We start from the raw sequence: 20,895 nt of genomic DNA, 5'->3' as shown, positions 1-20,895 counted from the left end.
GTTGCTCTTCTCTGGACACGCTCCAGAGCCTCAACATCCTTCTTGTGGTGAGGGGCCCAGAACTGAACACAGTATTCGAGGTGCGGTCTCACCAGTACCGAGTACAGAGGGAGAATAACCTCCCTGGACCTGCTGGTGACCCCATTTCTGATACAAGCCAAGATGCCATTGGCCTTCTTGGCCACCTGGGCACACTGCTGGCTCATGTTCAGTCGGCTGTCAACCAGCACCCCCAGGTCCTTCTCTTCTGTGCAGCTCTCCAGCCATTCTTCCCCCAGTCTGTAGCGCTGCATAGGGTTGTTGTGCCCCAAGTGCAGGACCCGGCATTTGGTCTTGTTAAACCTCATCCCATTGGTCTCGGCCCAGCAGTCCAGCCTGTTCAGATCCCTTTGCAGAGCCTCCCTACCCTCCAGCAGGTCGACACTTCCTCCCAGCTTAGTGTCATCTGCAAACTTGCTGAGGGTGCACTCAATGCCTTCATTCACGTTGCACCACTCTGTACTCATTTGCCTCAGAGAGGCACTGCAAGCTCTGTGTCTCTCAAAGTCTCTCTTTGTTATGGAGGTGATCCTCCTGCATGATCTACCAGTGGATACAACTGCCTGGACTCTGCCTGTTGTTAAGCTCCTCGGGATTGGGTGTCTTCACCATTAAAAAGGGGAGCTGAAGTGCCCCAGACTCTGCGAGTAAGCAGACAAGACTAGAGAATGGATGGCCCAGAGCTAATTGCACCACCTTCCGCTATGATTGCAGTGTCTCGAGGGATGGATGAAGGCCAGCAGTCTCTTCCCCTGCCAGGATGCACTAGCATTGCTCAGGAGCAAGTCCTAGTCCCTCCCAAAAGGAATCTGGCTGTAAGGTTTTAGAGAGAAGAAAGAAAGGTGGAGACCCCTGTCTCACCTATAGTCCCCAGAGTCTCTGATCACACAGGTCCATTTGGAAACCTTCTGCCCTACAGAAACCTGCTCTTCTGCCATCTCAAGAAGATGGCGCTGCATACACGATTAAGAAACCTTGAGCCACTTCTGCAAGCAACACCGTGAAGCTTGTGTGTGGATCTGTTTAGGTGCAGCTAACAGAAAAAAATTGAAAAAATCAAATTATCTTCTCTGGGGCTTCAGTATTGTCCTGAGCAGAACCAGGAGATATTTCCTCTCACACTGGATTTACAGTGTGAAAAGTCTCCTCCAGATTCATGCCTGAATACTTTTCTAAAAAATGTGAACAATTTGAAAAGAGAAGGAACATGCTGTTGGACCCCCCCCCTTCTGCCTTGGCACAGTGATTATCACACATACCCAGCCAGGATGCATGAATAAAGCAGGTCAATTCCTTGTTTTCCACAAAAGGATTAAAACCCACATTTCTTGCTTCCCTGGAGACTGCAGACTACCTTGGCAGGGGGGACCCTTTCTAGACTTTGAGCTAAAGCTAGGCTGCTGTGCAGAAATGAATTCAAATTAATCCGTAGACAAGTGAGCCTGATGGCAGCTTAGCAGTGTGGAGCTCAGCTGGCAGTAGGGAAACCTTCTTCCAAGTGCCTTAGCCTGTAGATTTCTGTGTACCTTGTCTAAAGGCTAATTTGTGTAGCAATAGTTTCTTCAAGCTGTGCTTCAAAGGAAAGCGGGGTAGCTGCTGCTATGTTTTTGTAAAAAGCCTGATGCAATTAGGTAGGTGCTGAGGAGGAAAGTCTCTGTGGAAACCCATCAAGTTTGTGGGTGCTGCTCAGGCTTATGTGTCTCCTTGGTATTCAGGTGAGCAGATTTATCAAAACAGAGGTATTAGTAGATGGGCATAAGCACAGTCTGAGGTCGCAGTGTAGTTGGGCCATGGTTTTGAGGACCACAGTCTTGGAGTTAAGCACTTAACTTCCCATTTGTACCTTAAGCATCTGAATCACTGGCACTCTGCTCCCTCAGTACTAAGTACAATCCCATTGCCACCCAGAGAGACTGTGCTCCTAGATCACTTAAGTGCTTCTCAAAATCCCACTCTGAATTTGAATATGCAAATTGCATATTGTTCATTTTTAAGAGTGAATGGGCCTCTGTGTCCTTCTGCATTCAGATCCAGTTCACATGTTAATACAGCTGTGTGAGTGCTCCAAACAGAACACGTACACTCTGAGAAGAGCCTTTCTACAGAGCTGAGCAAAAGAAATCTTTCCCACAGAAACTGTAGATCATATTGGTGCAAATTCAAAACCAAAAATTAATTTGTCTTGAAGGCATTTTGTTTTAACAGCAGGTGATTTCTCTCATTATTTCCTTCTATTTCTCTGCAGAAAACATACTTTTTTTCCCCTTTTCACTTTGTTTAGTCAAAAACCAATTTTGTGTTGTGAAATAGGGTGTTGTGGGAAAGTTTAGTTCTCCCCTATATCTTCCACCCAATCCTCATACCTCATTTTCTAAATCTGTCACAGACTGCAATATCAAGTATTAACAGTACAATCTTATACAGGCAATGCACTGTAGCACCTTTGTTTTTGTTTTGAAGAAATTATTTATTCCATGGGAAGAAATGGGCTTACATTTCAAGCTTTAATAAATGACAAAACCCTATAAACACTGATGTGAAAGAACTTTGTGTGTATTATAGCTGTATGTATCAAGTATTAAATGGCAATAAGCTTTCCAAAGAAGAGACAATTACCATGCTATCTGCAGTAGCTCTGAAGAAGCAAGATAATACAAGGAATAAGTGTATCCTGCATGGACCAGATGCCAGAATACACAGTTTTCTAATACAGTCTGTTACATGTCAGTTGAATTAGCAGCTTGAGTATGATGTCTTGCCTTCATGCATATCTATCTCTGAAGAGAACCTCTAGGTTGTGTACAGGATGGCTGTCAAATTTCCCAAGCTGATTAAGACCTCTTGCTTTTCCATGGCAAAGAGGCCATGAAATCCGGGACAAAAATGTTGAATATTCAGAAGAAGCTGCAGAGAAAGTGGGTTAGGGAAAGACTATGCTGGGGTTTGACAGTTAGCAATCACTTTCTTAGCACCCTTCCTTTTCCTGCCATTCACTGTATTTTCTTCAATGTATTTTGCTCCATATAAAGTGATAAACATTTCAGAAAAAGTATTTACAAAGTGCACAGAGAATTCTCAGTCTCAGTTTTAATATTTTGAAAATGAAACCATAACCAACTTCTATCTCTTCTATAACTATATTTGCAGAGATGTGGCCATTGTCTCAGGCTTTCTCTTTTTATTGCACATGCCAGAGTTATATTGAAAGAAAACAGGTGGGTGAATAGTAGCACGATTAATCATGGTTCAGTTGTGCTATGATGTTATTTGTAGTCATATCAGATGTACACTATTTTTATATGGAACAACATGCTGTCATATATTTTGAATTTTTTTGAGAAGAAGCCATATGACCAAGAGAAAGTAGCATTTTTAGAAACTGCAGGTAGCACAGAGAGTCAAATGTGGGCTCTTTGCAGTACAGCCTGGGTAAAGTGGCAGGAGAAGCAGAATTCATGATGAATAAATTGGATATTGCTGCCTGTATAGAGACAGCTGAGATTTTTATTTTCTTGCTTGGAGAGCAGTCCATTTTTAGTGTCTCCAAGATCACAGAGCATGCTGCTAATGCATTAAAAGCAAGGAAATCAATCTGAGAGAGCTTAGGGGTGGGTATTTCTTCAGTGAGCGGCAGCACTTGGCTTGCCATAACCCCATCACTCCCACAGTCCCAATTCTTGTTCCTGTAATACAGCTGTACTAAAGTGGAAAGCCACATGGCTCCACACCAGCATCACAGCTGAGGAGAAATAACCTCCCTGACCTTCACATCTCAGCAAGGACCACTCAACATCACTTCATATGTCTGGTATCATAGAATCATAGAATCATAGAACCATAGAATCATGGAATCATAGAATCACAGAATGGTTTGAGTTGGAAGGGACCTTAGAGATCATCCAGTTCCAACCCGCCTGCCATAGGCAGGGACACTTTTCACTAGATCAGGTTCCTCAAAACCTCATCCAACCTGGCCTTGAACACCTCCAGGGATGTGGCATCCACAACTTCTCTGGGCAATCTGTTCCAGTGCCTCACCACTCTCACTGTAAAATATTTCTAATACCTAATGTAAATCTCCCCTCTTTCAGCTTAAAACCATTACCCCTTGTCCTATCACTGCACTTTCTGATAAAGAGCCCCTTCCCAGCTTTCCTGTAAGATCATAGAGTCATAGAATCATAGAATCACTAGGTTGGAAAGGACCCACTGGATCATCGAGTCCAACCATTCCTAACAGTCCCTAAACCATGCCCCTCAGCACCTCATCCACCCATTTCTTAAACACCTCCAGGGAAGGTGACTCAGATCTCTGGGCTTATCTTCTCTTTTAGTTACATAGTTTCATGGAACAGTGCTGTTTGCCTCGTGGAGCTTCACCCTGCCCAAATGCCAGTGAAATCCCTGAAAAATCCTGAACAGCTGAAATTAGGGCAGAGCTACATCCGTTTTGCTGTGACTTTCAAACAAACTCAAGGTCCTGTCAAAGCCTTCGCTAGGGTTTAGCTCCAGGCAGCTTCTGATGCAAAGCTGGATGGCTCTATTTGTAGCTTTAATTGCAGTTTAGTTTAGAAGCGGTGTGCGCAGCAGGCAGCAGCGGAAGAGACTTTGCAGGGTGGCGGCCTCCACCCCAAGTTCCCGGGGAGGCTGGGGTTGGGGTGCGAGGGGTGCTGGGTGTGCAGGCTTTGGCAGCTCGGGAGGAAGGAGAAGGCACTGCACTGGGCAAGGATTTCTTAGGTTTTAAGTGCCAAGGAGCTTGTGTCTTTACCCGCAAAGGCATCAAAGCATCGTCTCTCTCTTTACAAAGGGGATTGGTATAAGTTAACCCACGGGACTTTTTCCTTTTCGTTGTAATAGCAGAACCAGGTGCTCCGTGCTGCTGCCCATCTGGGTTTACCCTGGCTACCACATAAATGTGCCTTTCTGCTTTCCCCCAGGGTCTCCTCAATAGTAACGTAAAGTAACAGTGTGTCCTACTGCTCCTTTGGCCATATGAAGTACTAAAATGCAGAAGACTCCACTCTGACAGCAATTTCTTTTTTTGTGCATACTGGATTTGTCATTAATAAAGGTTTTGTTTGTTTTTTTTTTTTTTTTCCAGAGCATTGGTTTTCAAAAGAAATTGTGGTTTCTCTCTACTTATATTTTTGTTTTAGTACCCTAAAGGGTTAACACTGAATGTAGGTGCTTTATACTCTGGGTTGTTGGTAGAGTTTGGGTGGTCGGTCTATCTGTCTGTCTAAGTATGTATGTATGTATGTATGAATGTATCTACCTACCTACCTACCTACCTACCTACTTATTTATTGGTGGAAAAGAAGGGGAAATAATGGTTACAGAGAGAAAAATCACAGAAAAGACAGATATGTAAATAGTGCATCGTAACAGTAGCTCTTAAGGGAAACTAGAGGGCAGACTTCTAAAATACTTCAAGCCCTATAAAGAGGCAAAGAGGTACCTCACCAGCTTCTGGAAAAAAAAATGTTAAGTGCTTAACTCTGTGGGGGGTTTTGCATGTTTAACCAGCTAAATGCTTTCAGTATACTGTCCTGAGATGGCTCAGGAAGCCTATGGCATAAAAATAATAGTCATTGCTGTGTATCAGCAGCCAAGCAGCTCCCATTGTAAGTCTGCTAGTTATTACACCCAGTATAAATGAGTTGCCATTTCCTTGTCTGTCCCTTTGACTCAAAGTTGATGTGTAATGAATTGTGTCTTATTGTGTACTAGAAATCACTTTGAACTGGACAGAGGCTTTTCATTGTTATTACATTTGTGAGTATTGCTTCGCATCTACATGGGTCTTGGCTTCTGACTTGCTTATTGGGGGATGTTTACAAAGATGCTTGCAGTGACAGAAATGGGGAAAGGTGAACCCTCAATGACAAATTGGCAAGAAGGAAATGAAAATAATAGAAAATGTATTTGGATTTTTTTTTTTTTAAACTTTTTCAGTCTTTGGGCCTGGGGGAGATGGGGCATATGGAATAATTATTAGGGTTGGAGTTGTCAAAATGAATCTTGAAGGACAGCATTTAAATGTTTGGTATTACGTTAAGGTAAAGATCAATGCAGCAGGAGACTGAGATGAGGTGGAGGCTGTGGAACCAGTGTGTACCTGCTGGTATATGTTATACTGCAGAGCTGAGTCCTGCCATCAGCTGGACCACAAAAGGTGCAGGAATAGCTAGGGTTAAGCCATACCATTTAGAGTTTAAAAAAAGAGACTGGTTCTCCCTTGATTAGTGAAACTAACTGCCTCTAGCAACTTCTGGGTGGTAGGAGTGTTGCTCAGGAATTCGGGTTTCCAAGTCTGGCAGACCTGAAATTGCCAGCCCTTGAAAGCCCCTGTCAAAGAGCTGCATCAGCCTCTTGGCAGGCTGCTGGGGAGCCAGCACGGGGCTGATAAGAAACTGCCCAGATCAGTCATGCTCAATGTTCCATGTCGCCTCAGGAGAATTGCTGAAAGCAAGATGCTTCCATAAAAAGTTACACTTTCAAAGCATAAACCTTTCCCAGTAGAGAAATGTTCCATCAGGAAATGCTGGACCAGTTTGACTCCTGGCGTACATTAAGGTACAAAAGCTCATTGCATTTTAAATAAACTTCAGCAGCCTCAGGCCGTGCCAACTCTCAAACAGCAAATCAAGCAAACTCGTCTTTTTCTCCCATAATTATCCAATCTAATAATTCTCTTGCCATTTTCCCCTCTTGATTCACTGAAGGAAGAAAGATTGTGTTTGCGGTACACCAAGATGCTGTTTGCTTCTAGTTTTATTGGCCTGGAATTTGAAATTCATAAACAGTCATGATATAAATATATATATTTAGCTTAAATCCCAGATTATTTATGTACAAACAGAACCAAAATTCAATTACCTTCAGGACACACATGATTGGACTTTGTTTTATAAAAAATTTTTTTGACATAGTTCTTTCTAAAACCGGCATGAAATACACATTTTCTTCAGAGACAAATGAAAGACTAAGTCTGCCTTGACAAGGTTTGAACACATGGCTTTTGAAAGTCTAACAAGTTAACACCTAATGCTTAGACCTTTACCCTCAACCATTAAAGTTACATGAGAGATGGAGAGTGTTTGCAATGAAAAATGAACAGCAGAGCACGCAACCTGGAGGATACATGAATTCTGAACAACAATGAAATAATAAAAATGTTCAGACAGTGCTAAAGTGTGGTAGGAACTGAAAAATCAGGCAGTACGGAAGCTAAGGGGGAGTGTTTATGTGTTTGTCACTGCAGGTGAATTAACATACTGTACAGCCTGCCTCATATTGTGTTATCGGAAAACTGCGGTTTGTAACGATTTTCCTCTAACTGTCGCGTATCTACAATATTATGTGGAATTACAAAACTAATACAGTAATTCTGATTCATCTTTGGTACATACCAGTATGTCTCTGGAGTAACTCACCTCACTTTAAGTATAGGGGAAAACAAATGTGGTACCTATATCTTAACTTTTGGATATGAGAAAGCACTATTAGGCTATATGTTCAGTCTTACCTGATTAACTGATACTTGTGTGAGTCATTTATCAACTTAATATCATTATAATGTGTGGTTTTTATCATTCAGTTCCTCAGTTTTTTTTTAAAAAAAGAAAAAAGCTATCATCTGCACGAGTGTCAGTAGGCAACAAATACCACTGGCACTTTAAAAACACTGTTAGTGAGGGCACACACTTGCGGACTCCATAGGAATAAGCAACATGCCAGATGTTTCATTTTCCACAGCCTGTGGCCCCACAACTCTACCATCTCCTGCAAAATAAAATTTGGAATCTCTTGCTTACAGTTTTTTACTTTAAAAATACTAATATTTTTAAACCTTCTCAGTCTGTGAAAACCACGCGGATATCAAGCAGTGTTGCTTATCACTGTGCGTATGTCTCAGGAAAATGACAGGTTATCAGGAATATTAAGCAGCAGCCAGTATGACAATGACAAAAGACATTAAGCATTCAGGTGTGAAATCAGAGAATCTTTCCAGCAGCAGTACTTTGTTGTGTGATATGTTGCATTTAGATTTGCGAGAAAGTTTTGTACATAATTCAGAGTACAGCCTTAGTATTTGATTCACGAGCAAGCGCCAAGTGAAATGCCAGTATAAAAGAAGTCTGAGGCAACTGCCTTCCTTCAGAATCTCTTTCGTGTAGTGAAACAACTTACTTTAAAATCATTGTTCATCATTTAGTTACGTAGCAGTTATGCATTTTAGAGTTCACATAGCATGAAACAGCATGATCTTGCGAGTCCACTCCTACAAAGGCTTTTGTTGCACCATTTGAGGGACTATAATAAGACTGCTGAAAGGATTCAACTGGGAAATTCTTTACCCAGCCATAAAAATGTCAGTAAAAATAAAGTCACCTTTCTCTAAATTTCACCCCTCTCGAATCAACTGTTTTTCTAGGGAAAAAAAAAAAAAAGGGTGGCCTGTCTTTTCACAGAAAAGCACAGAATATATGGGGATTTTCAGTTTCTTGAGGAAGAACCAATATTTTTAAACTGAATCAGGCACTTCTTGTGAGAAGCTTTGTTTTGTTAGATTTCTGGCTTATTATTCATCCTGAGTAACAAAAAACTTTTCTGTATACTTCCAATACCTGTTGTTCAGCAGCTTCAAACCCTTGATGTTACAGGACTGGTGCAGACACAAGCAGTTAAGATTGTTACAAAATGTTGTAGTCCAGGCTACTGACTTAGGATTTACAGTGCTGTAGGACACCATACCGAGCATCCTTCTTTGCTGCCAGGCACAGTTCCCGGTTGTGGTTGGCCCATGCAGCTGCCTGTAGGTCGCTCTGAGCTGAGTGCCTGGCCAGGGCACATGCAAGGCTGGTGAGATGAAGCTTCCACTGGAGTGAATGGGACTGCCATGAAAGAAGGAAGCGAGGTTTTGAGAAGTGCAAATGCCTTTTGTCCCCCTTGCTTGTGCTATCTTATGTGGGACTTTTTGGAGCTGTAGTGCTTCCAGTGTTTATTTTTAATCCAGCTAATAGAGACCCCCACCCGAGGGGATGCAATACTGGACTTGATGGTCACTAATACAAGTGAACTCATCAGCGACACCAAGATCAGATGCAGCCTGGGCTACAGTGATCATGCACTGGTGGAGTTCAAGGTCCCAAAGGATATGGGGCAAGCAAGGACTATAATCAGGACCCTAAATCTCAGCAAAGCAGACTTCCAGCTCTTCAAGGAGTTACTCAGTAGGACCCCCTGGGATGTGGTCCTTGGGGACAATGGAGTGGAACAGAGCTGGAAAATATCTAAGGATGCTTTCCATAAAGCACAAGATTTCTCAGTCCCCAGATGCAGGAAATAAGGCAGAGAAGAGACTAGTGTGGCTGAGTTGAGACCTGCTGGTTAAACTAAGAGGAACAGGGAACTGCACAGGCAGTGCAAGCAGGGACAGGGAACCTGGGACATGTATAGAGATGCTGCCCGATTGTGTAGGGATGAAGTCAGGAAGGCCAAGACGGAGCTGGAGCTGAACTTGGCAAGGGAATAAAGACCAACAAGAAGGGCTTTCACAGGTACATCAGTCAGAAAAGGAAGGTTAAAGAGAGCATACTCCCACTGATGGGTGAAAATGGTGACCTCATATCAACAGGTGAGGAGAAGGTTGAGGTACTTAACTAATTTTTTTCCTCCATCTTCACTGACAACTGCTCTTCTCATCCCTCCTGGGTCAATGGACAACAAGATGAGGACTGAGGGGGGTAAAGCCCCTCCCACTGTAGAGGAAGATCAGGTTCATGACCACCTGAAGAACCTGAACATCTGTAAGTCTATGGGACCTGATGAGGTGTATCCCAGAGTTCTGAGGGAATTGGCAGATGTGGTTGCCAAGCCACTCTCCTTGATATTTGAGAAGTCATGGCAATTAGGAGAAGTCCCTGGTGACTGGGAGAAGGGTAACATTGTGCCCATTTTCAAAAAGGGTAGAAAAGACGACCCAGGGAACTACCGACCTGCCAGCCTCACCTCTGTGCCTGGGAAGATCATGGAACAGATGGGATCTTGGGCAGGCTAATCCAGTGGGAGGTGTCGCTGCCCATCGCTGGTGGGTTGGAACTAGATGATGTTTAAGGTCCCTTCCAATCCATTGTATGATTCTATGATTCTATCATCTCATGATCCAACCCAAAGGCTGTGGTCCCCGTACTCCTAAGTCACTTCTGAAGCAATCCAGGAATTCTCTTTCATGGCTTTATAAGAATTTGAATGTGTTTAATACAGGTTACACAGCACAATACCAGTCATTATATTCTTGCTTCTTGTAGTTTTGCCACAGACACCTGTCCAGCATATTCCTCCCCCCCCCAGTTACCTCTGTGGTACCAAGAGCTCACTGTAGGGAATCTGTGCAGCAAGAGCACTCACCACCATATACATTTTCTCCTAGCTGGAAACTTGGCTTTCAGAAACACATCCTAGTTGGGAAACTCCAGTCATGCAATTAACTCTCAGCAGGTGCATTTCATATTGCATCAATGAGTACCTCCTTACAGAGCCTTTATCCCTTTCAGTACAACAAAAATGTCCTGTTGTTTCAAATGTCACTAATTTTTGGACTTTTTCTTTTAGTAGTTGATTTTTATAGCTGACTTTTCCTGTATTGAATATCCAATAAATCATTATTTTATTTCTATTTATATTTAGTCTGGCTACCTCTATACGTATTTTTGTGTTGTAGACATCATGGTACGTAGTTTGAGGGCTTTTTTCATAAAGGAACCTAGCAACATCTTTTCCTTTTCACAGTGCACCACCAACCAGGTGCTTTTCTACTGGTCATTTTACACCAGGTGCCTGCAAGCTGCTGAGTGGTTTTGGTTATTGGTAGAGAAATCAATAGAAATTGTAGCACCTCAAAGGAGGTAATAACCACTTTACAGGATCAGCTCTCAGGCCTTACCTTCCTTACTGATGGATTTGCTATGACAGTAATTCCTGAAGTTTCTCTGTCTCTGTTAGCATTTGTTTTGAGAATCTGAGTTGCTGCTATGGGGAATGAAAATGGAATAAACCAAAACTAAACTCTCCCAGAATTCCCTTTGGAATCTCAGTGCCATAAATTTTTCCTACTTATGCTCTTTAGGTCATCTGGCTTCTTTAAAATACTGTTTCGGTGTACTTGCTAATATAATCAGGATGATACCTTAAAACGGGGACCAAGGCTTTGAGTGATGCCTACAATGGGTATCAAATGCTTTTTAAAGTAGAAGTGGTATAGTTGAATGAAAATAGGTTAACATGAACTCAAAGAACAATTTTTCCTCTATATTAATAACTTCAAAGAATAATAATTGTAGGTACATACCTGCATGAACTTAGCAGGGCTCAGTAAAGTGCCACAGAGGGAAAAAAAAGACTGTTTTTCCTACTGAAGGCAGTAATTTAAAATTTAGTAAGTTCTGCAGCATATGAGGTCCAACAAAAAAACCCGAGACTGTGCCTATAACTTTTTTTATTTAACAAATCAAGAAAATCAGCTGCAATCGACTTCTAAATAGTTCCCTTCTGAATTTACACACAGCTGCATATGATGCTGCCAATGCTCAAAGTAATTCTGTGGACCGTTTTCTGAAAGGCTATTGAGGATCTCCATCATATTTGCTTTCACATCTTCTACCAACAAAAAATAGGTTCCTCTGAGGACTGACTTGATCTTTGGGATCTCTTTACCCTAAGCAGAAAATTTAAATGCAAACTTGAATTTAATGTGAAGCAAATGTATGTTACAGCCACTGTGCTTTAAGATGTGTAAACTGTGGAAGGTAAATGTTAAGGGTAGCTCTAGAAAAAGTCAGAGCAGCGGTAGCAACACCAATAACATAAAGTACATCAGAGTTTGTTTAAGATTTTTCGTAATACCATATTGAAATGCTATGCATATTCATTCCTTAAAAATTTAGTCTCTTTATTAACTGCTCAGATATGATAAACTTCAAGATTAAGAAATTAATTGCCAACTTTAAGAAACTGTTGATTTTTATCCCTATAAACAAAATATTTGTACTAATATTTGTAGTGAATCCATAAGCTAGAAAAATGTGCTCATTAAGGTGCTGCTTCATCTAAATGATAACTAGCAGCCCATCGCATACTGTTTTAGGCAATAATGACACCCCCAAAAAAGAAAGCAAAAGAAAAAACCCTATAAGATTAAGGTGATAGAGAAGTTCATAACATATTTCCATGCTCTAGAGAGCGTAATGTTTGTAAGCTATTACAAATCCTAAACCTTTTGAATTAGTACTATTCAGGAAGTAGAGACACTTATTATGGGAAGAAGTTCTTTCCTTTCCACTAGGAATGCTGAAATCTGAGGTTTTTTTCTCACTTGTGAAACTGCTGGTAGTTGCAACACATAGGGCTAGGAGCCACACGCAATAGCACTTGTGTCATCTGCATCTGGGTTCCACTTACAAAGGGAAAAATCGAGACAGCATAATTTGTGTCAAGTATCATGGCTTTATGGATATTAGGTCTTTTCAGTGAACAAAAAATTAGGGTTTGTATTCTTTAAGTTATATTGGAAAAAGATTAATTCTGATTCAATTGGAGGCTATCTAAGAAAGATGCTAAGTAAAAATAAGTTAGAAAAAAATAGAAATAATTCAGTATAATTTTTCCCAGGTATTTCACCAACTTTTACTCTTAGGGCCTCTCCTGCGAGTGTCTTGGGCGGTGATGGTAAACAGGGGACTTGCCGGGTGTGTGGTAGCTGCTCTGAAGCTCCTTGCTTTGGACATGGAGCCTGGGACTTCTAAGGGTTCCAGCTCCACCTAAGATTTCAGTGTTGCCTGGCCCCTTACTGCAAATTCACAGCTTGAAGCTTGCAGAGACGGTAACCCAGCACCAGTCCGTATTTTCTAGGGATTTCAGAGCTCTGCTTCAGAGATTTCAGAACCTTGAAGTCCCTAGAAAGAAGTAGGACTACCACAGGTTCTTAAATGTTGGACCCTGCCCTGCAGGACATGGCTTGGGCCCTCTGAGACCTGTTACCTCTGCTTGGCTTTCTGATCCATGGCAGAGAGGAAGGTTTGAGGGAATCAAGTAGTCTAATTTGAGAAAAACTTCAAGGTCTTATACCATGAGTGAGCCAGCTGTACTTTTGTCTTCTCCAGATGAGAGGATGCCCGCAGCTGGATAAGTGAAGAGCAAGTCTCTCGCCTGAGAAGTTTATAATGGATTTTTTCCTTTTGAATAACAACTGTCCAACAGACCAACTGAAACATCCAAATAATTGGATTTTACTGTTGTTAATGTGGTTAATCCAACGACAACTAATGGAAAATATTAGTCCGTCAGGGAACTGTTAGATTTCTATTATTAATAGAAATTCTATTGTTAATAGATTTTAACTATTACACAATAGTTAGTCATTTGTCTCAAAAAGTTAGAAACTATCTGATGTATAGAATGTAAGGAAACCAATCCGCTGCTCCATCTCGCTTCAAACAGGAGTCAGTGCACAAGCCTAACCATGAAGAATTTTCACATGTATGATTTGTTCATGTGTTCTCTTCTTCGTGCTCATTGACTCTCTGAAAACCACTTGCATAAATCTGCTGCTGTGCCCAAGAAGTTGCAATCCCCAAATAACTAAGGGAACAACCTAGCAGCTATGCACAGTTTAATACTACTGCACTGTGCCAAAAGGCCTACAAAGGGCTTCAGCTCCAAAGGGCTTCAGACATGTACTGATATTTATCTGGTTTTTTTTAACCACTTAAACTGTTACAGCAGCCATTAGGTCAATGCAACCCCATTGTTCTTAATTCTGTTATGTTGGCTAAGTATCCAATTTATAACTTTCAAAAATGCCACAAATTTGTTCCTTACTTAGCAGGGAATAAATCTGCTGCCACAACATATTGATTTGAAAGACCCCCATTCAACAGCTGTCAATTCAGAGCTACTGGGCTGTACTGCCCCTCTTTTGCAAGTTCCTTTGCTAAGAAAGTTTTGTGTTAGTGTAGGTAACAAGAAATGTTGACAAGAGTATAACGCAAGGAATGTTTTCACTTGACTGTTTTTTTAGTTTAAATAAAAAGATCTATTGCTGTTGACTAGATGCGCTGTTACACAGTACTGGATCACAGCTCCCTTGTGCGTACGCTACCAAACCACAAGCACTGGAAAGGCTCAAAATTGCCCTTAGTTCTCCATGTCATACTGTGTGAAGACAGATGTAAATTAATTCGAGGAACAATCAAAGTGAACATATGCTTTTTGATCATTTCTTCATGTTTAAGATAAGCAAAGTTCGTTATCAAAAAGGGTTATATTTTAGTGGAAAAGACAACTTTTTTTTTAGTGCAATATTCTTTGTCATATAAATCTAAACAATAAAAGTTCTGATTTTTTTTTTTGTTTTGAAACCGTGTGTGTATATGTCCAGGACCATGCCCGGAAAATATAAATGAAAGCAAACATATTATAAAAGATGTATAAGAGATGCTCAGATATAGGAGAGTTGCTACTATTATCCTGACAGAAACATAAAAAATGTGTTGAAATAATTTGCAAAAAAAAGTGCAAGAAAGCATAGTTCAATTTAAAGTACGGAGGGAGTCAGAGGATGAACTCCTTTTTGCAACCTAAGCCCTCCTTCTGATATCCCATCACATTAACCTGGAGCACATTTGACTTCCTGCTTCTGCCATCTGTGTGGACAGTGATTCTGATATGATATAAATATTAAAGTAGTTGCACGGGAGGAGACGATCTTAACAGATGGTGTCGCTGAAGGGAAGTGAGGGCAAATAAATGAAAGCAGATACCTTGGCACTTAGGCTACTGTCTCTGAAAGGACAAGGCTTTTACCAGAAGTGCAGGAGAATTAGGGAGTCAATGGAGATAGTCGAGCTTTATTTCACATTCCCAGTTCTCTAGAGCAATCAAAGACATGTCCCTGGAATGATTGTTTTATTGAGTTTTTCCCTCTGAAGATCAGTGTGTTTGTAATTCCAGGACAATTCTGCTCCAGACTAACAAAAGTTCATGAACTCTGTCCCCTTCTTACCTTACTGAAATTGATACCCTTTTCATTCCCAGGGTGCTATTAGCTAGGAATGGGCAGATGTCATTTAAAATTTGTGGGAAGAAAACTCTTTTCTGGGTCTCCTGACTCCATAGGAAATCATTACCTTCACTTGCGCTTTTGAAGAGGCATTTTTTGGCCCTTTTTATAGTTTTGTTTTTTTTTTCCAATCAGTGCAGAGTTTCCTCCAAGCAGCCATACATGTTGTCCATGTGCAATGCCCACAGTACGTAATGAATGCTTTCAATTTATTATAATCTTCAGAGTTTGCATGATTTAAATCATACTTCATGTCTTGGTTAAACAGTATTGTAAAGAAAAGACCCATTTCTCCAACAGTAACCCACCTTGTACTCTCTCAAATAGAGGACTTCTGTCCTTTTCTGAAATACTGCATATACAACTGTGATAGTGGTGAGTAAGAGATCTATAAATGGGTTCTGGTGAGAAGTAAACATCATGTGGTCGTTCAATTTGGAAGCTTGTTGAGAGGGAGGCATTTACTGAACCTTGGTGCACTTGCTATAATCACTGATTTTCTACGAAGTGCTAATGGGATATGTCTGTTTTCTCCTTTGTAAAGTTACTTCTTATAAAGCAGGCTGCCTTAACAGAATATTGCCACTAAATATATAAGGTTGGAAACTGTCCAAATAATGACAAATTTTATCTAGCCCTCATGTGATTCATGTGCGGCCTTTAATTGTATAATATTAGCATTGAATGTGAACATTTTATTGCATATATAGAGACACAGCCAAAAAAATCATGTTTCATCTTCTTTCAGCTAACATGTTGTATAAGAACAGAAAATACCGGCACTTGGAATTACTGGTGTTTTTTTAGAGTAACTCTTTCATCTGCTTGCTGTTAACAAGTTTGGGCATATTTTCAGGGAGTAAAAGGGAAATGCAACATTAAAAACTAATTGTAAAGGTCAAAAAAGTGAGATGTTGCAAGTCATTGATTTATTTAGATGTATTTTTGAAGTTGCACAGAAATTAAATTATTTTAACATAAAAATAGGCCATGGTTAGAAAACTTGGGGAGAGAGTCTTTTTTGTCCCAGAAGCCAACACTGTCATCTCATCGACTGCAATCACAGCCCTGCAGATCCTCAGACATGGAACGAAGAAAACCTAGAGGGCTGGAAAAAACCCTAATTCCACGAATCAAAAAAGCTTCTAAGCATGTGATTATTTCCATCCTTAATCAGGACAACATTTAAGCATTTGCTGTCAAGTACATCCTTTTCTATTTTCTTTAAAATGGCAGTGTTGTTCAGTAGAATAAAGTTGACTGGAGTGTCCAGAGAGCTGCTGGTAGATAAGCAGCAGCAGCTGAAAGAATAACCAGGGAACATAACTGTGAGGATTATTAATGTACTATAAGCAACCTATTTTTGAGTTTACAGACTCCCATTGATCTCTGGAGGAGTTTGAGCTCTAAAAATAACATGCCTTTGGGAGCTGCGTGGGAGAGAATTGAAGTTGGCTGGAGGGAGGTCTAAATGGATTGAAGCATCATAGGAAGATAATAGAGGGTCCACTGACTGCAAAGGGAGTTCAGGTGGCAATTATAAGCAAGGAGAAAGTACATCTAAGAGAAAGATAATAGTATTAGCAGGTGCTAAAATAGCACTGCCTGCAAGCAATGTGCTTTAGACATGGGCTTGATTTTCTTTAGCACCTGAGCATGAAGGCAAGACTTACCATCTCACGACAGTTTGGTTGCTTCTGCATTTGGATGGCAAGTGGCAGGGTTCCTGGAGGCTGTAGTATTTTTTTCTCCTTCTGTTAATTAATTAGTTTTGTAGGTGCATGGCCTCCTAGAAGACTGCCTTTCCTTTGACTAGAGTTGCTGCAACTCAGTTGTGGCTGGGAGAACTGGAAACAGGAGGCCTTTTAGAGGGTCCACTGCCTAGTGACAGCCCTGTACCATGTGAAGGGAAGAAGAGAGGTGCTTGCTTGGCTAGCTGGGATATGATGCCAGCTGGTAACTTCCAGCTCTGAAGTCATAAAGATATTGAGTGATGTTAATATTGATTTCAGTGAGAGCTGGGTGTCAAAGGTCTGGGATCTGTGGGGAAATGGAGGGAGGACAAGGGAGTATTTGAAGAAATGGAGCATATGACTAATCCCAGCAGGCAGTTTACTTTGAATTATTAACACAGTAATACAGTATGTAACACCTTATTGTTTTAGTTTATAAACTCACTGACAGTCACAGCAAAGCAGGGGTAAGCAGGGACCTTGCAACTGGCCCACAAATCCACCTTGGCCCTCATGAGGACAGCTTCCCCTGGGACAAAGAAAGGCTCTTCCCAGACTCACAAACCATTTGAGGCTTGAGAGCATCTCTGGTGACTGTACAGTCCAAACCTGTGCTCAGAATAGGATCATTGCTCAGGGCCATGTCCAGTTGGGTTTTGAATATGTCCAACAATGGAGACTCCACAACCTCTCTGGGCAGCCTGTGACAGTGTTGGACTACTTGACGATAAAGGAAGTTTTGTTTCCCATTTAGATAAAATTTCCTTTATTTCAATTTGTGCCTGTTGTCTTCTGTCCTGTCACTGGGAACCACTGAGGAAAGACTGGCTCCATCCTTATCACCAAGATCCCTGGGGACTTGGTGTGCACAGCCCAGGATGGATGATACTAGAAACTCAGGAAATAAGGAAAGGCTAAACTGCTTAGAGAGTCATGTGGGGGAAGATGAGCATGGAGATCTCGGCAAGGCAGATATCTCCTCCAGGATGACCCCTGCAGGAAACACAGCCTTACCATCTAAGGCACCATATCTGCTAGAAAGTTATAAAAAATTCCATGTAATCCCAAAGACCAGAATGCTAAGTTAGAGCTGTCCTTCACGCCACAAACCTGCCCACGATGCATTTGAAGACAGAACCTGATGCTGGCCTCTTTCAGCAGAAGGATCAGAAAATTCTTGTGATGCTGAGGACGGCATTATGCTCGGATGTGCCTGCTGGGCTCTGCACACCCTCGCTTCTGATCCTGGGTTTGAGCACTCAGATTTAATCACAGCTAGCGATGTTTTATCCGCCCACTGCTAGAAAACTGTTACCTTGTGATAGTCAGAAACAGGCACAGAACAGTTTGAAACAGAAAGGAGAATACTCGACTGAAACACAAGGAAAGCATGTGTAGGCAGTCGGTAATTATATAGGACAGGATTACATGTGCCTGTATATCCTAGGGAGCCATCAAATACAGCCTTAAAGTTGGATTTTGGTTTTGAGATCAGAAAGATAAGTACCTAAAATTACTTGATTGGAAGGAAATCTCAGCTGAAACAATACAGCACATTACCTTACTGTATCAGGCTATGAGATGATGATGTTGTTTGATTGCTAATGGCCACAGAGCACTTTTGTAGCAGTATGTGTAGGTTTATGACCTCTTTCCTACGGACAATGACACCTCCTCACCTTTTCAAGTCAAGTTAATTAACATTTGACTTCTTTATTCAAAAGTTGCCAACATGCTCAAACAGTTAGTGTAAGCCATGCAGGGTTTCTCTTAATAACACCTCTTTTCTTCAGGGAAGTGTTTCTTCTCAAAGCTAAGCAATTCCAGCCTTTTGAATGTCCCTCCAATATTTGTTCAAATGTGTGCAGCCTACACATGTTCATGAGCACAAAAGCCCTCTACATTTTATGTTACACATCGTGAAATATAAAAGATTGTATTTTTTTTGTCTTGTGGCTTTTTCCCTGCATTCTGAGCACATATTGAAGATTCATCAGTTCAGTAAACTTTACCAAAATTGGAGTTATTCCTTCACCCTAAATACTTACATCTTAGGTTATTAAACATACATGCTAAGAAAGTTTATTGAGCTGTCTGAAACAACCAATATTCCTTAACTTCAAAAAACCTGAGAATAGACCTTATGCTGGGATTCAAATTAGCGGCAACTATGGAGGAAATAGTCACTGTAGACAGGACAATTGAAATCGCTCATCATTCCCCAGACAGCAGGTAAACAGCTGCCCACTTCTCTTTCGATAAATAAATAAATAAATAAACTATGATGGGCTCTATAAAAACAGAATGCTGTGCTGCCATGTATAGAATACTGTCCTCAGTGCTGGTCAGTCATGAAAATGAAAGCAGAAATAGAGGAGGAGTGGATTTGTGACAAAAATAGTTATAGGAACAGATATATTTCCAAAAGGAAAGAGGCTTAAAATCCCTGGGACTGCTCAGTTTGGACAAGAGACAAAGGAGACTCCCTCCCAGTAAAGACTCTAATGGGCAGCACAGAGAAAGCAAGAGAAGAGGATAATGAAGGCAGCTGGAAATTCTTTTTTCTTTTAAAAATGATATCTATACATATATGTATATCTATACAACAGTAAATAATATTTACTGGTAAAATTAAATACTATTTCGATTTTTATCCAATTGATGCAGTCCTACTATGTGTGGTCTGGCCATACTGCTGTCCTGTATGGCAGGATTTGTCACCTCTGCCTGCTGAAGCAGTGCCAGGACTTTCCTGGGGACGAGTCCCACCGTCTGTGTAGGGTTGGACCCTGCTCACCCAATGGCTGGGACAGCCCAGGAGCCCCGTGCCCTGCCAGGCAGCCGGGAGCAATGGAATGGGCATGGATCACAGCTACCGTGTAGAGAGGGCGAATCTCAAGGCTTTAAAGGACTGAGCTCTTAACAGAGTCGTGAAATTTCTTTAGACAGAGATTTGGAGAGTGGGCGAAAAAAGCTAGTGGATCAAAAAGGTTTGTTTCACACCCACTCTGTATTCCCTGAGCTTGGGTGTAAACAAGTACACTCAGTGAAAGCAAAATTGCAGGTGCAGGGAATATAATTCCCTCACAGCTTACAAATACTTTTCTGCATGCTCTCAAGATATCCATGAGTGCACTGTTAAATTATTAATTTCTGGTCTTGCATTTGTCATACAGGTCTAACAAGAGAAACCAAATGGATTCCATTGAATGGAGATAATTTGAAATATTTTATGTATTTGTATGAAGACTACGAACTTTCTAACTCTGCAATACCCCATACGAAGCATCTTCTTTGTACATTTATATCAACGCTTTCTTGTCGATTTTGTTTAACATAAGAAAGTACTCCGAACTAAAACAGAACACAGCAGCTAGCAACAAATGTGCACATATTCAGAAATGATTTTGACCCGACAATAAGGACTAGTGTAATTTGAAGTTTGAGCAAAAGTAGAATAAAAGTATTAGATTTTTTATTTAAAATGTCGTTATTTGCAATTACTTTGGTTTCTTTCCTCTTTTTAAAAAAATCAGTATGGACAAAAGAGTTTTAAAATTATTTGAGAAAATGCAGAATAAATGAGGAATATCATGTGTAATTTCTTTTTGTGCATTTCTGATTATGGAACAGGAATTGTGTATCGTATGTAATAAAGGAAATGAAAATATTAAAAGGGATGGTGTCTCTGATTAGTTTAGCTCATTCTTCTTTTGTTGTAGAGTCAAAGTATTTCTTTTTCTTGAGAATCCAAAATGCATTGGTGTTCTTATATTTATGCATCACCTTTATTTTATACACTGAAAAGACAAGACGTCAGCTAGCTGACAGAAAACCTGCAAACTCAATTGAAATAAATAGGTTGACCAGAAGCCTTGGTGGAACATGCTTCTGCATATAGGTTGAAGGTTCACTGTTTTCAGAAGCCCAAATGAAAAGGAGACAGTAAGATACTCATGCTGAGCAAAAATCTTGTATGATGACACCAACTGTTACATATGA

The 20,895-nt window shown here is 40.9% G+C and overlaps 1 protein-coding gene across 8 annotated transcripts in view; it reads left to right on the top strand.

Annotated features, from left to right (window-relative positions):
- The window catches only part of SMPX (small muscle protein X-linked), a 40,312-nt gene extending 19,727 nt beyond the window's left edge, over positions 1-20,585 (top strand). For 6 of the 8 annotated variants that reach the window (XM_054056210.1, XM_054056207.1, XM_054056202.1 and 3 more), the window contains exon 5: positions 20,070-20,585. The gene's annotated coding sequence lies outside the window, so the exon portion shown is untranslated. Of the gene's footprint in view, positions 1-4,976; positions 5,114-13,202; positions 14,403-20,069 lie in introns of those variants that run through there. The other 2 variants (XM_054056204.1, XM_054056203.1) reach the window with 2 other exon arrangements.
- Positions 20,586-20,895: the final 310 nt, after the last annotated feature.

Source organism: Cuculus canorus, chromosome 1 (genome assembly GCF_017976375.1).
Source record: "Cuculus canorus isolate bCucCan1 chromosome 1, bCucCan1.pri, whole genome shotgun sequence".
Taxonomy (NCBI): domain Eukaryota; kingdom Metazoa; phylum Chordata; class Aves; order Cuculiformes; family Cuculidae; genus Cuculus; species Cuculus canorus.
Note: the sequence above shows the minus strand (reverse complement) of the source record. Positions and strands in the feature narration are given on the sequence as shown.